The 12,393-nt window shown below is 42.8% G+C and overlaps 1 pseudogene; it reads left to right on the top strand.

Moving 5' to 3' along the window:
* The first annotated feature begins 7,158 nt into the window (after positions 1-7,158).
* LOC114107386 (protein yippee-like 5) lies at positions 7,159-7,892 on the top strand (annotated as a pseudogene).
* The last annotated feature ends 4,501 nt before the right edge of the window (positions 7,893-12,393 follow it).

The raw sequence follows: 12,393 nt of genomic DNA, 5'->3' as shown, positions 1-12,393 counted from the left end.
AAATCAAGTAAAATAGGGCTGGGATTGTGGCTCAGCTGTAGAGTGCTTGCCCAGCAGGGCGAGACCCAGGTTTGATCCTCTGCACCACATAAAAATAAAGGCATTGGGTTGTGTCCATCTACACCAAAAAATATATATATATATATATATATATATATATATATATATATATATATATATATATTTAAATCAAGCAAAATAGAAAAATGATACAATATAGAGATATTGGCAAATCCAAGATGAGCCTGCTCTGGTATAACATAGCATATGGTTTTTCAGTAAATTTTTCTTTTCTTTCTTTCTTTCTTTCTTCTCTCTCTTTTTCTTTCTCTTTCTCTCTCTCTTCTCCTTTTCTTTCTCTCTCTCTCTCTCTCTCTCTCTCTCTCTCTCTCTCTCTCTCTCTCTCTCCCCTCCTCCTTCCTTCCTTCCTTCCTTTGGATTGAACTCAGGAGCACTCAACCACTGAGGCACATCCGTAGCCCTATTTTGTATTTTATTTAGAGACAGGGTCTCACTGACTTGCTTAGCGTCTTGCTTCTGCTGAGGCTGGCTTTGAATTATACCAATCCTCCTGCCTCAGCCTCCATAACTGCTGGGATTACAGGCATGGGCCACCATGCCTGGCTTTTTTTTTTTTTTTTTAATAAGTAGAAAGAATACACTGTAAAACAATGATAAGAAAGTATAGCAAATATATAAACCAATAAAATAATCTTTTATTGTCATTAAAGAGCATTACAAACTGTATTCAATTGTATATGCTATGCTTTTAGATGACTGGTGAAACAGTAGATTTGTGTACACCCGCACCACCAACAGATGTGTGGGGAATGCTTTGCACCATGAGGTTATAATAACTAGGACATCACTAGGTGATAAGAATTTGTCAGCCCTATTAAAATTTTATGTGAGGGGCTGGGGATGTGGCTCAATGGTAGCACGCTCGCCTGGCATGTGTGCGGCCCAGGATTGATCCTTAGCACCACATACAAACAAAGATGTTGTGTCCGCTGAAAGCTAAAAAATAAATATTAAAAAAAAATTCTCTCTCTCTCTCTAAAAAAAAAAAAAATTATGCGACCACAATTGCATACACCCTCTGCTGTTAACTAAACCTTTGCTATGCAGAGAATGACTGTATTCTTAAGTTAGGAAACATGTTTGTGTCTATTATCTCTTCACAATTGAGGTGGATAGGACCGGCTCAATAGTCCTATCTAAAAGATATGAATCAGATCCCCAGGAAACTCTAGAACTTACCCTGGATAACACAACTATTTTTTAAATTTTTAAAAAATTTTATTTATTTATTTTTTTTAGTTGTAGATGGATGCAATGCCTTTTTTAAAATTTATTTTTATGTGGTGCCAGGTGCCGCAGTCTGGCTGGGCACAAAATAACCGAGCCGCCACAAGGCACTTGTAGGTTCAAACAGGAACTACTTTATTGCCCGAACTCCACTGGCACTCCACGCGCACTCCCGGGGAACTCTCACAGCTCTCCACCAGGCTCCAACGGAACTCCACCGGAACCACGGGAAAACTCAACCGGAACTCAAAGTAGCGGGGGCCCGAGGCAGCAGGAGCCGCCCTATTGCGGGACAGCAGGGGTCCATATACAACTGAATACACAGCCTGTTTCAATCCAGCATCATCCAGTCACAGCAATTATACACAGCTTAACTTAATTAGCATCATCTTAATGGCTCACTGGCGTCACCTCTCAACTACTCCTTCAGGCGCCATCCCGACTCCGCTGTGGCTCTCAACAGCCAGGGATCGAACCCAGTGCCTCACTCACTCTTGCTAGGCAAGCGCTCTACCACTGAGCCACAACCCTGGCCCCAACACAACTGTCGAATGCCTGAATTCTCTAATGTGCAAGACTCTTTCTTTGATCCCATACTGTTTCTTGGGTACCATAAACAAACTCACTTCTTTTGATTTAACAGAACTTGGGTCTTCAGAAGCCTTCTTTGAACTGGGGAGGGTCAGGCTGAATTCCAGTTCCAGAGTTTACTGTGACCTCCAAGAGGAAATGTCTAGAAAGGTAAAGCTCACTGTGAGAAGGGTAGGCCTGAAAGTAGCTGTAATTAGAATAGGGCAGCACAGTGCTTTAAAGCACAGTCTTTAAATTAAAAAGCAAATAAACAAAAAAGCCCTGGGATCTAGTTCTACTACATTCTAGCCGAGTGACCACGAACCATTTATTTATTTTTTGTCTGAGTTTTTGTTGTCTCAGTTATAATACATGGGCCATACAAAAAGTATTTATGTCCCAAGATTGTTGGAATTTACTGATACAATGAATTCCAACTCATTTAGCAGCAACTACCACATAGTCATGAAAATAAGTATAAGCATTGCTATTTCTGTTCACTAAATGGCTAGAGGCCTGGTCTATTAATAATAAGAGGTGGGAGTTAGTTCTGGCTGGGTGACCTTCCACTTTAGCGTTGTTTTTATCTGTACTATAAATAGGAGAGAGGGGAATGGGAACGAATCACCTTCTGATTCCTTGCATTGTCATATGTAAAGACGCAGGTGTTCAACATTCCAAGATTCCATTGACTTCTTGAAGTTCTGTTTATTTCAAGTCTCTATGAGATTCAGATTCTGACTCTGAGATCCTCTTTCTTGGATTCCAAGATGCCAAGACTCACCCAAAATCCTGTTGAAATATTCTGTTTGCATAAGACATTCACTCTGCATGGAATCAAAGTTCTTCCAAGCCTGGGTGGGAGCAGCCTGCCTCACTAGCTCTTGAAGTGGGTTTCTTCTTAAATAGCAAGGATTAGAAAGGAATTCCTTTCTAATTCCATCCTCCAACACATTTTACACACTCCTTCTCATTGTTTTTCTCTTTTAATTCTTTTTTTTTTAAATTATTATCTTTTTGTGTATGTGTGATGCTGGATTTGAACTCAGGTGTGCTCTACCACTGTGCTACATCCCCTGTCCTTTTTATTTTTTATTTTGAGACAGGATCTCACTATGTTGCTGAGGCTGGCCTTGAACTTGTGATAGTCCTAATCCTTCTGCCTCAGTCTCCTGAGGTACAGGGAAAATAGATATGCCACATCTTTTTTCTTTTACATCATAACATAGATCCCAATTGGTAATTATATTTTTATTTATGACTTTAGTTAATGACTTTAGTCTTCTTCATATCTCCAGTCCTTGGTAAGATATAGACAATAATAAATATTTAATGGATAAAAGCTAAATGATGGCCACGCATGGTGGCACATGCCTATAATCCCAGCAACTTGAAAGACTGATGCAGGCGGATTGCAAGTTCAATTCCAGCCCGGGCAATTTAGTGAGACCCTGCCTCAACATAAAAAATATAAAAGGGCTAAGAGTGTAGCTCAGTGGTAGAGCATTTCTGGGTTCAATTCTTAGTACTGAAAAAAAGAAAAGAAAGAAAACCAAATGATAAAATGACAGTTTATTCCCGAGGCCTTCTATTCCAGACACTCCTCACCCACTGACTTACCCCAGCGTTGATACCTTGAAGGATATGACCTTTCAGTTTCATGAAGTTGCCTGGACCATTTATGTCCAGCTGCTGTGTTCCCCACTTGCCTGTTATTTGGCCCCTTTGGGAGCCCTTGGATTAGAAGAAAAGTCTGAGCTATGTCCAGCCGCTCATTAATCTTCTCAGCAAATATTTGCCCAGTGTCCCCAAGGTGCCAGGCACTGTGCTAAGGCACTGGGGACATTTGGGACAAAGCCTTAAGCAAAGTAGACTTGATCCCAGCTTTCAGAGAGCTCTCATCGTTACTTCCTAGAAGGGCTGCAGACAGGCATTCAGGATGTGATCACCTAAGTTGTTGTACAATTTCAAACTTTAACAAACACAGCAGGACCAAGGGTCTAGGACAACAGCCCATGCTCTAGACCCAGAACTTGGGTTCGGGGGCATAATGGTGTGTTCTCCAGGGCCTTCAGCATGCCCTGCATCACTCTTATCAGGGATTCATGGACACTTTTCTTGTGAAATCTCTCCCCTGGGAAACCATCAGCTAGAACTTGGGTTCAAAGCCAAGCTCCCAGCACTTCTCTTGAGCCTGTAGAGCCGGTGTGGCCAGAAGCTCAACCTCTCAGGGTCCTTCCCCTCCTTGTGGGACTCAGACACTGAAGAATGTGAAAGCCCTGGAAAGCCAGGGTGTTCAACACCTGTCTTGAACTCCTGGGGAACGTGGGGCCAAGAGAGAAGGCTGCACATGTTCACCCAGTGAGTGGCAAAGCAAGAACCGGAGCCCAAGCCCAACTCCCAATTATCTCCTGCTTTCTACCTTATTCCAAAAATGCCCGCTGATTTCATAGGGAGGGATCCCACTTCCACCGGGACACTGGAGGTTTTCTTCTTGCTACAGGCCATAGTTAGGATGCAGCAAAACTGCAGGAGAGCAAGAGGCTCAAGGCTACATTTAAGGGAGTTGAGCTGTGGTGTTTACTTAGGTCATAAACACACAGGAGGGAAAGTTGGTCTAGAGGCATGTCTCCTTGAATAGCATTCTTTCTTTTAACTTTTTTTTTTCAAGAAAACTGTAGCCATTTGAACCTTGAGATGCCAGTTCATTCTCATTGCCACATTGTTTTCAACTCCAAAATATTAAAGCAACCTCAGTTCCCTGTGATAAGGAGTGGACAGACTGTGGCACAGCTAAATCACAGAATACTATGGAGCACTTACAAAAGAAAAGAGGTATAGCTTCATGCAGAAGCCAAAACTCCCTGTTGAGTGTGAAGAAAAAAGCAAGTTTAAGAAAAATATGTATGGCGTCAAACCATTTACAGAAAAGAAAAAGAACTTATAATACTGTACACATATACACATACATATATATAAATGCAGAAAAAGAGCTGGGTGCAGTGTTGCACACCTGTAACCCCTGCTACTTGGGAGCCCAAAGCAGGAGGATTTCAAGTTTAAGTTTAGCCAGGGCAACTAAGTGAGAGCTTGTCTCAAAATTAAAAAAAATATATATTAAAAATGAAAATGAAAACGGCTGGGGTTGTGACTCAGTGGTAAAGCACCCTTGGGTTCGATGTCCAGTATGTGGGGATGGGGATAGTGCAGAAAAAGTTCTGGAAGACATCCCAAGGCAATGAGAAAAGAGGAGGGCCTCATGTGGGTAGGAGGTGGGTTGGTCCAGTGGAAGTTAAGCTTTATCAGCTTTTCTTTTTTTTGAGAATAAATTTTATTTGTTTAAGTGAATTTATGTTTTAGAAATACCATCTTTTAGTTCAAGGTTCAACAAACTTTCTGTAAGGAGCCAGACAGTAAGTATTTTAGGCTCAGGAGGCCACAAGTTCTGTTGCAACTATTCTGTTGCTGGAGTGCACAAAGCAGACACAGTCAACATGTCAAGAATGACTGTGGCTCTGCTCCCATAAAACTTTATTTATGGACACTGAAATTTTAAAATTGAAACATTATTATTATTTGTTTTCGGTACTAGAGAGTGCACCCAGGAGTGCTCTACCACTAAATCACATCCCCCGCCCTTTTTATTTCTTATTTTGAGGCAGGAGCTCACTAAGTTGCTGAGGCTTGAACTATCAATCCTCCTGTCTCAGCCTCCTGAGGTGTTGGCAGGTATGTGACACTGTACCTGCATATAATTTTAACTTGCACCAATTTTTTCCCCCCCAATCATATAGGTTATGTCAAAGCAGCTTGCTAGCTGGCTGTATTTGGTCCATGGGCATCAGCCTACCCCAGCCTCAAAGCTGGTTCAAGCCCCACCTCCCACCTAGCCACACACACATATTTTGTCCCCAGGCTCCCAAATGACCTTCCTGTGACCCTCAATGGCCCCTCCAGCTCTCTCTCACATACCCCATCTGTCCTTGGGGACCCTCCTTTCCTGCTGCAGAACTGTTGTTTTTCTAAGCAGGGATTTGAATAGCTCCATTCACCTTGGCAGGGGGAACTCAGAAAAAGGAATTTCATTTGGAGTCCTAGAGAAGCCAGGACTCAGGACTTTGATTTGCCCCCTCTCCTCCCATTCCAGGGGTCTCTGGTCACTGCCTTGCTCACACCCTGCTGGACCCAACAGTCTTTGTCTCTGGCAATCTCTGCTACTACACCAGCATCTCAGCACCAGGCTGCACCAGCACGGACCCCAGAGCCATGTTCCTGGCCTGTTGCCTACTCATCTGTGTCAGGTATGAACATCTCTTTCCATCTTGGCAAATCTTTTTGCTTCCTGGACATCCTGAGATCCCTTGTTTCTGATTTTCCCAGGAGTGCACTATTGACATCAAGGGAAGGGTAAGGAGCCCTGGAACCCACTTCTGAGTTCCAAGCTCAGCACCTTCACTCACTGTGAGGTGCTGGCCAGGTCCCATTACCTCTCTGAGGTCAGTTTCTGTACTTGACAAGGATGGGCTGGCTGCTTTTTGAAGCCTTTCTAAACCTAACAGGCCTCTTTGATCTGAAACTCAGAGGTTCTCATTTTAATTCTTGCAAAAATCTGTCCCTCATTTGGTGGTTCAGAGTGTGGGATTCTGGAAACTGACAGAACAAATACTTGATCTTTTGCTCACTGGAAGATTTAACAAGACAAGTCTCTAAGACTCCATGTACTTAAAAATAAAATGGGGAGATTATAATTTCAAAATTATAGGGTCGCTTTGATTAAATGATATATTCATATATGTTTAGTCTAGAGCTAGTGCATATGCTCTAAATAAGTGGTAGCAATAGTATTTTAATTTTAAAAACCCATCACACTAAATTATGTAATCCCTAGAGTCTGTGTGTCCCCTCTTAGGTTCTTTAAGCATCTACAATTTTGCTTATAAAGAACAACAGTTTTAAGGTTCCATCAGGGGCAGGGCCTGAGTATTTGTAGCCTAGAACTTGATAGTAGATTAGATTCCTAGGAGAGGTCAAGGCCTCAGAGAGATATCTCCTCCATCTCTCAGCTTCCAGCCATCAAAGGAAGAGGTGGGGTTGTGTTTGGAATAGGATTTAGAGAGATGTTGTTAACCTAATTTCCTCCTGTAGATACTGTGTGGTCATTGGCAATATTTCTATCTCGAGCTCTCAGATGCTCCTTAAGGGGCTTCACGTGGAAGGGAAGAGGCAGGTACCTGAGGGGCTTCGTCCCAGCTGAAGAGCGAAGAGCCGCTGGCACGCCGGTCAGAGTTTTTTAGAACTTCAGCTATCAAAATGGGCAGAATTTTCCTTGATCATATTGGTGGTACCCGTCTGTTTTCTTGTGCAAACTGTGACATGATCCTGACTAACAGCTCAGAACTCATCTCCACTCAGTTCACAGGTGCCACCGGTAGAGCATTTCTTTTTAACAAGGTAGTTAACCTATAATACAATGAAGTTCAAGATCCGGTCATGCTCACTGGCCACCACATGGTTCAAGAAGTGAGCTGCAAAAACTGCAATAGCAAACTGGGATGGATCTATGAGTTTGCTACTGAAGACAGCCAGCGTTATAAGGAAGGCCGTGTGATCCTGGAACATGCTCTAGTTCGAGAGAGTGAGGTCTTTGAGGAGCACGTACCACCTGATAACTCTTGAAGAAAAAGAGATAAATCCATCTTTTCCCAGGTCTCCTTCACTGAAAACAAAAATCTACTTACATACACTGTCACCTTAGCATCAGAGTTGGATTCATGAACTGCGGAACAAGAGGTTGTGAGAATCTAAGATGGAACCTTTCTTTTCTTTTTTTTTTAAATTTTGTATTTTCCATCCAACAGCAGTGTGTAGAGAGAATATTATGCAGTTGCTGTTAACTTTTTTCCCCTATGTTTACATTTTGAGGCAGAAGAGTCTCTGCAGCTAAATGGTGGGCTATGGGAGGAAAAAAATCTGGGCTATTAGAGTGAAAAAAGTGTGTTTTATGTAAATTTTGAATGGCAAATATGTGAAGAGCATGGTTTTTAAACTTATGTGGGCTTCATTTTAAAGCCTTTTCTTAAAACAAAAACAAACAAACAAACAAACAAAAAACCCAGTTATTTCACTTGATTTGCTAGCTTCAGAGAAGAGATCCGAATCTGTGCCCAGCGCTAAAGGCTCAGTGTTAGCATGGCTTGTGCTAGCCCGTGTGGTGTGCCATATTCTTGTTGGAGACGAACTGTAGCAGAGCCCATTCTTCCTTGTCAATCTTGACCCAAAGATGTCACTATTCCTAGTTACTTGTCACCACATAACTGGTGGTTTATGATTGGAACCTTTTTCTGAAATGGGACAGAATTGCTTGGTTGTCTTTTTCCATGTAACTTAAGCATAGTAATATAAATAAAGTAATAGTTGGAAAGAAGAAAAAAAAAAAAAGAAATCCTGTGATGTACCCTGAAAGGCCCTTTCCTGAGGCCCGGCAGCCCGCTCAGCCCCAGGAGGTGGGGTCTCTGCTAATGAAGATGCATTTGCAGTCACCCTATAATTGGGGCTTGTTGTGGGACCTGTCAGAACCAAGGCAGCACAGACTCAGCTCTGGGCCCCACTCAACACAAACCCTGGTCAGATTTCAACTCAAACCCAAACAGGAAGATGTCCAGAATCCAGAGACTTCCTTCCCGGCCAGCTTCTTGAATTCAGCCTTCCCATTTGGGCAATCAGAAAGCCAGCCAGTGCTCCAAACCCCTCCCTTTTCCTTCCCTCTGATTGACTTGCTTTTATTTCATGAAAGGCCCCTATCCATGAAGGTTTGGCTATTAAAGATTTGGTTTTATATTTTGTTTTGTTTTTGGTACCAGGGATTGAACACAGGGGCACTTAAGCACTGTGCCACATCCCCAGCCCTTTTTATTTCTTATTTTGAGACACAGTCTTGATGAGTTGCTTAGGGCCTCTCTTAGTTGCTGAAGCTGGTCTTGAACTTGTGATCCTCCTGCCTCAGGCTCCCAAGCTGCTGAGATTACAGGCATGTGCCACTGCCCCTAAGGTTTTATATTTCTATTTTTAAAAAAATATACTATTTGTGGCAGGCAGTATAATGGCTTCCCCAAGGTGTGCACATCTGAATCCTCAGAGCCTTATGTGGCTTGTAACAGTTAAGGCTAAAGACAGAATTAACTTGCTGGTCTACTGACCTTAAATTTGGGAGCATGTACTGGGTTATTCATTCAGATGGGCCCAGTATAATGACAAGTAGAACAGGGACCCAGAAGGGAAAACCAGAGATGACAGCATTTGTTCAGTGTTGCTGGCTTTGAAGATGGAGAAATAGGGCCATGAGTCAAGGAAAATGGGGGCTTTCTAGAAGCTGGAAAAGGCAAGAAAACATTTTCCTTAAGCCTCTAGAGGGAATAAAGCTCTGCTTATCTTGATTTTTAGCCCAGGAGTCCCATTTCAGACATCTCACTTCCACAACTGTAAGATAGTAAATTAATGTTGTTTTAGCCACCAAGTTTGTGGTAATTTGCTACAGTAGCAACAAGAAACTAATAACACTGTTCATGATGACAACTATTTATTGAGTTTCTATTATATGCAGGGCACTGTGTTCTAAAGGCTTCATGTACTTTATTATCTCTTTTAATACTCATAATGGTCCTACTAGGCAAGTGCTCTCACTCTCATTTGTGACTGAAGAAAACGGGGATCAGGAAAATTTGTGATTTGGCTGAGGTTATGTAGCTAGTTTGTGATGGAGCAGAAATTCAAAGTCTGGCAGCCACAGCTTAAAACCCATGATCCATCCATTCACTGGGCTCACCTGCCCTTCTCTGGCTACCTCCTTAGAGAATTTCTATTTTTAGAGGTCAGACACTAGTGTTCTTGGTCACCTCATTAATATGGTGAGTCCAGTTGTTCTGTGGGAGGCTTAATTTTTCAACCTGCAAGAAGCTGGTAATGGTGTGCACTGGGTGCCATTTTGGGGCTATGAGAAGGACTAAACCAGAATGTGGGTGGGAAGAGGCTCTGTGAATTGTGAAGTGCTCTCTCCATGTGAGAGATTCAGAATAAATTTTTATCCAAACTATTAAAAATTTCCTAAAATGATTGTGACATCTTTTTTTTTTCCCTCTAAAGCCAGGTATGGATTTCAGGATAGAGGTCTCCAGCAGGCTCTTTGGGGAGACCTTTTGAATTGTGAAGATCAGAGGACTTGGGTTTGAAAGCAGTGGCTTGGACTGATTTAATTTAGCTGATCTGCAGACATTCCTGGCGACGGTTTGGGCCATGAGAAGGACAGTTGCTATAATTTCTCTTATTGTTGCCCAAACAGTGCCCTTGCTCCAATCAGGGAGAACAATGATGTCATCCTCACCAATCATGGGGTAGCCCAAGGCTTTCATGATGGTATTAGCATGAAGGTTTAAGAAGATGTTTCTGATGTTGTGTGTCAGGCAAATTAAGAGATGTGGTGACAAGTTGGGGCAACCGTGAGGGTCCAGAGGTGCTTAGTGTTGTTAGTAATGATGTTGGAGAGAAAGGGATGCATCTGGGAACTATTGCGCCACCTTCTTTGTATGAAGAAGGCATCTGATGGTCCAAAAAAGAGTACATAGAGAAGGTGCCAAGGAGCTCAAGGGCATTAGGGATTACATTTGCCTGATGTGGCCAAGGTCAGTGGGGAGCAGACGGCCCAATCAGAAGTTGTGCTTGAAGCCAGGGCATTCGGCAAGCCAATCAGAAACCGTGGGTGGGGCCAATATAAATCCTAACAGTTGTTGGAAAGAATAGAAAAGATTGGGCGGGCGAGGTGGTGAAAGTCCGGAGGGTGTGGAGGACCCTGAGCTAACTAAATGCTGCACCCGCCCCCACCGACTGTCTTTCAGAATCAAGCTCTTTAGCCCGCACCGTCGGGGGCTGCTGGTGAGCTCAGGACACCGGGGAGTATAGCTGCTGGACCAGACGTGCGCAGAAGGAGAGGACCACCAGGGAAAGACCTGAGTCTTCTTCATAGGTGCCCTAGAGTCAGGGTTTCCAAGAATGTGTGTCAGGGGAAGTCCTCCAAACATCTCTCTCTCTCTCTCTCAAGGCTTTCCTTCTAGACTGCCTGTAAAATGAGGGGAGTGCTAGTCATTTTCTAAGATCCTTGTGACGTTCTGAGATTCTGTGACTAGTTTCATGGAGGGAGGAAGAGTCCAACTTTGTCCAGCTGAAGAAATGCAAGACTCATGTAGAGTCGGCAGTGACTCTTACTTAAATCCAGTCTTAGGGTAATTATCCAACCTAGAGGTTCCTGTCCCTCACTGACCACCAGCATGTTAAAAACAGATTCCTGGGCCCCACTTCCATTAGGACTGACTGAATGGTGTGTGGACAAGCTCTGTTGGGCATCTGAAATCTTCAAGCAGATGTCAGAAATAGTAGCCAGCGCTTCCCAACTCTGGCTGCATGTTAGCCTCATTTGCAGAGCTTCCCCCCACCCCCACTCGGAGGCAGGCTCTTGATTCTCTTGGTCTGGGGGTGAGGCCCAGGAATGGGTCATTTAAAAACCATCTAAGTGATTCTTATGTGCAGCCAAAATTAAGAATCATTGTATTTGTCTAATTTTGGAGCCCAAAACAGAAGCCACTAAACAGATAAGACTGTTTTAAATGAATGAAAATGAAATAAAATTAAAAATCAAGTTCTTCAGTTGCACTAGCTATATTTCAAGGGCCCAGTAGCCACATGTGGCAAGTTGATCATATTGGGAATTACAAATACAGAATGTTTCCAGATAACTCCTGCACGTTGCACCATTATGATTCCAAGAGTCTGATCTAAGATTCTGTTGTTAAAAGTATTTTGAAAGAGTCTGATGAATTTTTGCTTCCCATGGTTATTCAATATCTCATTTGCTTCTTATCAGCTCCACAAAATAGGCCAGAATGGGATTCTTGCTCTCAACTGACATATAAGAAGAAACAAGTCTCACAGAAAGAAAGTGAGTAGCTTAAGATCTATACGCAGCAGAATTCTTCACTTCAAGTTCAGTGTTTCCTATAATATTTTCACATAGAAGGCTCCTTAGAGAGCAGGATGTCTGAATCCTTGTTGTACAAAATGAAGACCAGGCCTAGTGCAGTGGCACATGCCTGTAATCCCAGCAACTCTGGAGGATGAGGCAGGAGGATTGCAAATTTGAGGCCATATTGGGCAAGTTAGCATGACCCTTTTTCAAAATAAAAAAAAAGGCCTGGGGGTGTAGCTCAGTGGGAGAGCATCCCTGGGTTCCCAGTACCACACACAAAAAATTAATAATAATTTAAAAAGAGGAGACCCTATAAAACAAACAAAACCAAAATAAATGCAGGAGAAGAAAAGGATTTGTTTAAGACATACATAGACAACATTGGGACTAGCAGGCTTGTCTTTCCATTCTTAATCCAGGACCCCTTATGAGAGAGGAAACGTGGAGAATGGGGAAAGGCAGAGAAAGTGAGGTTTTCAGGCCCCACAGGGACCTCATGCTCC

Source organism: Marmota flaviventris, chromosome 5 (assembly GCF_047511675.1).
Source record: "Marmota flaviventris isolate mMarFla1 chromosome 5, mMarFla1.hap1, whole genome shotgun sequence".
In the NCBI taxonomy this organism is placed as follows: Eukaryota; Metazoa; Chordata; class Mammalia; order Rodentia; family Sciuridae; genus Marmota; species Marmota flaviventris.
Note: the sequence above shows the minus strand (reverse complement) of the source record. Positions and strands in the feature narration are given on the sequence as shown.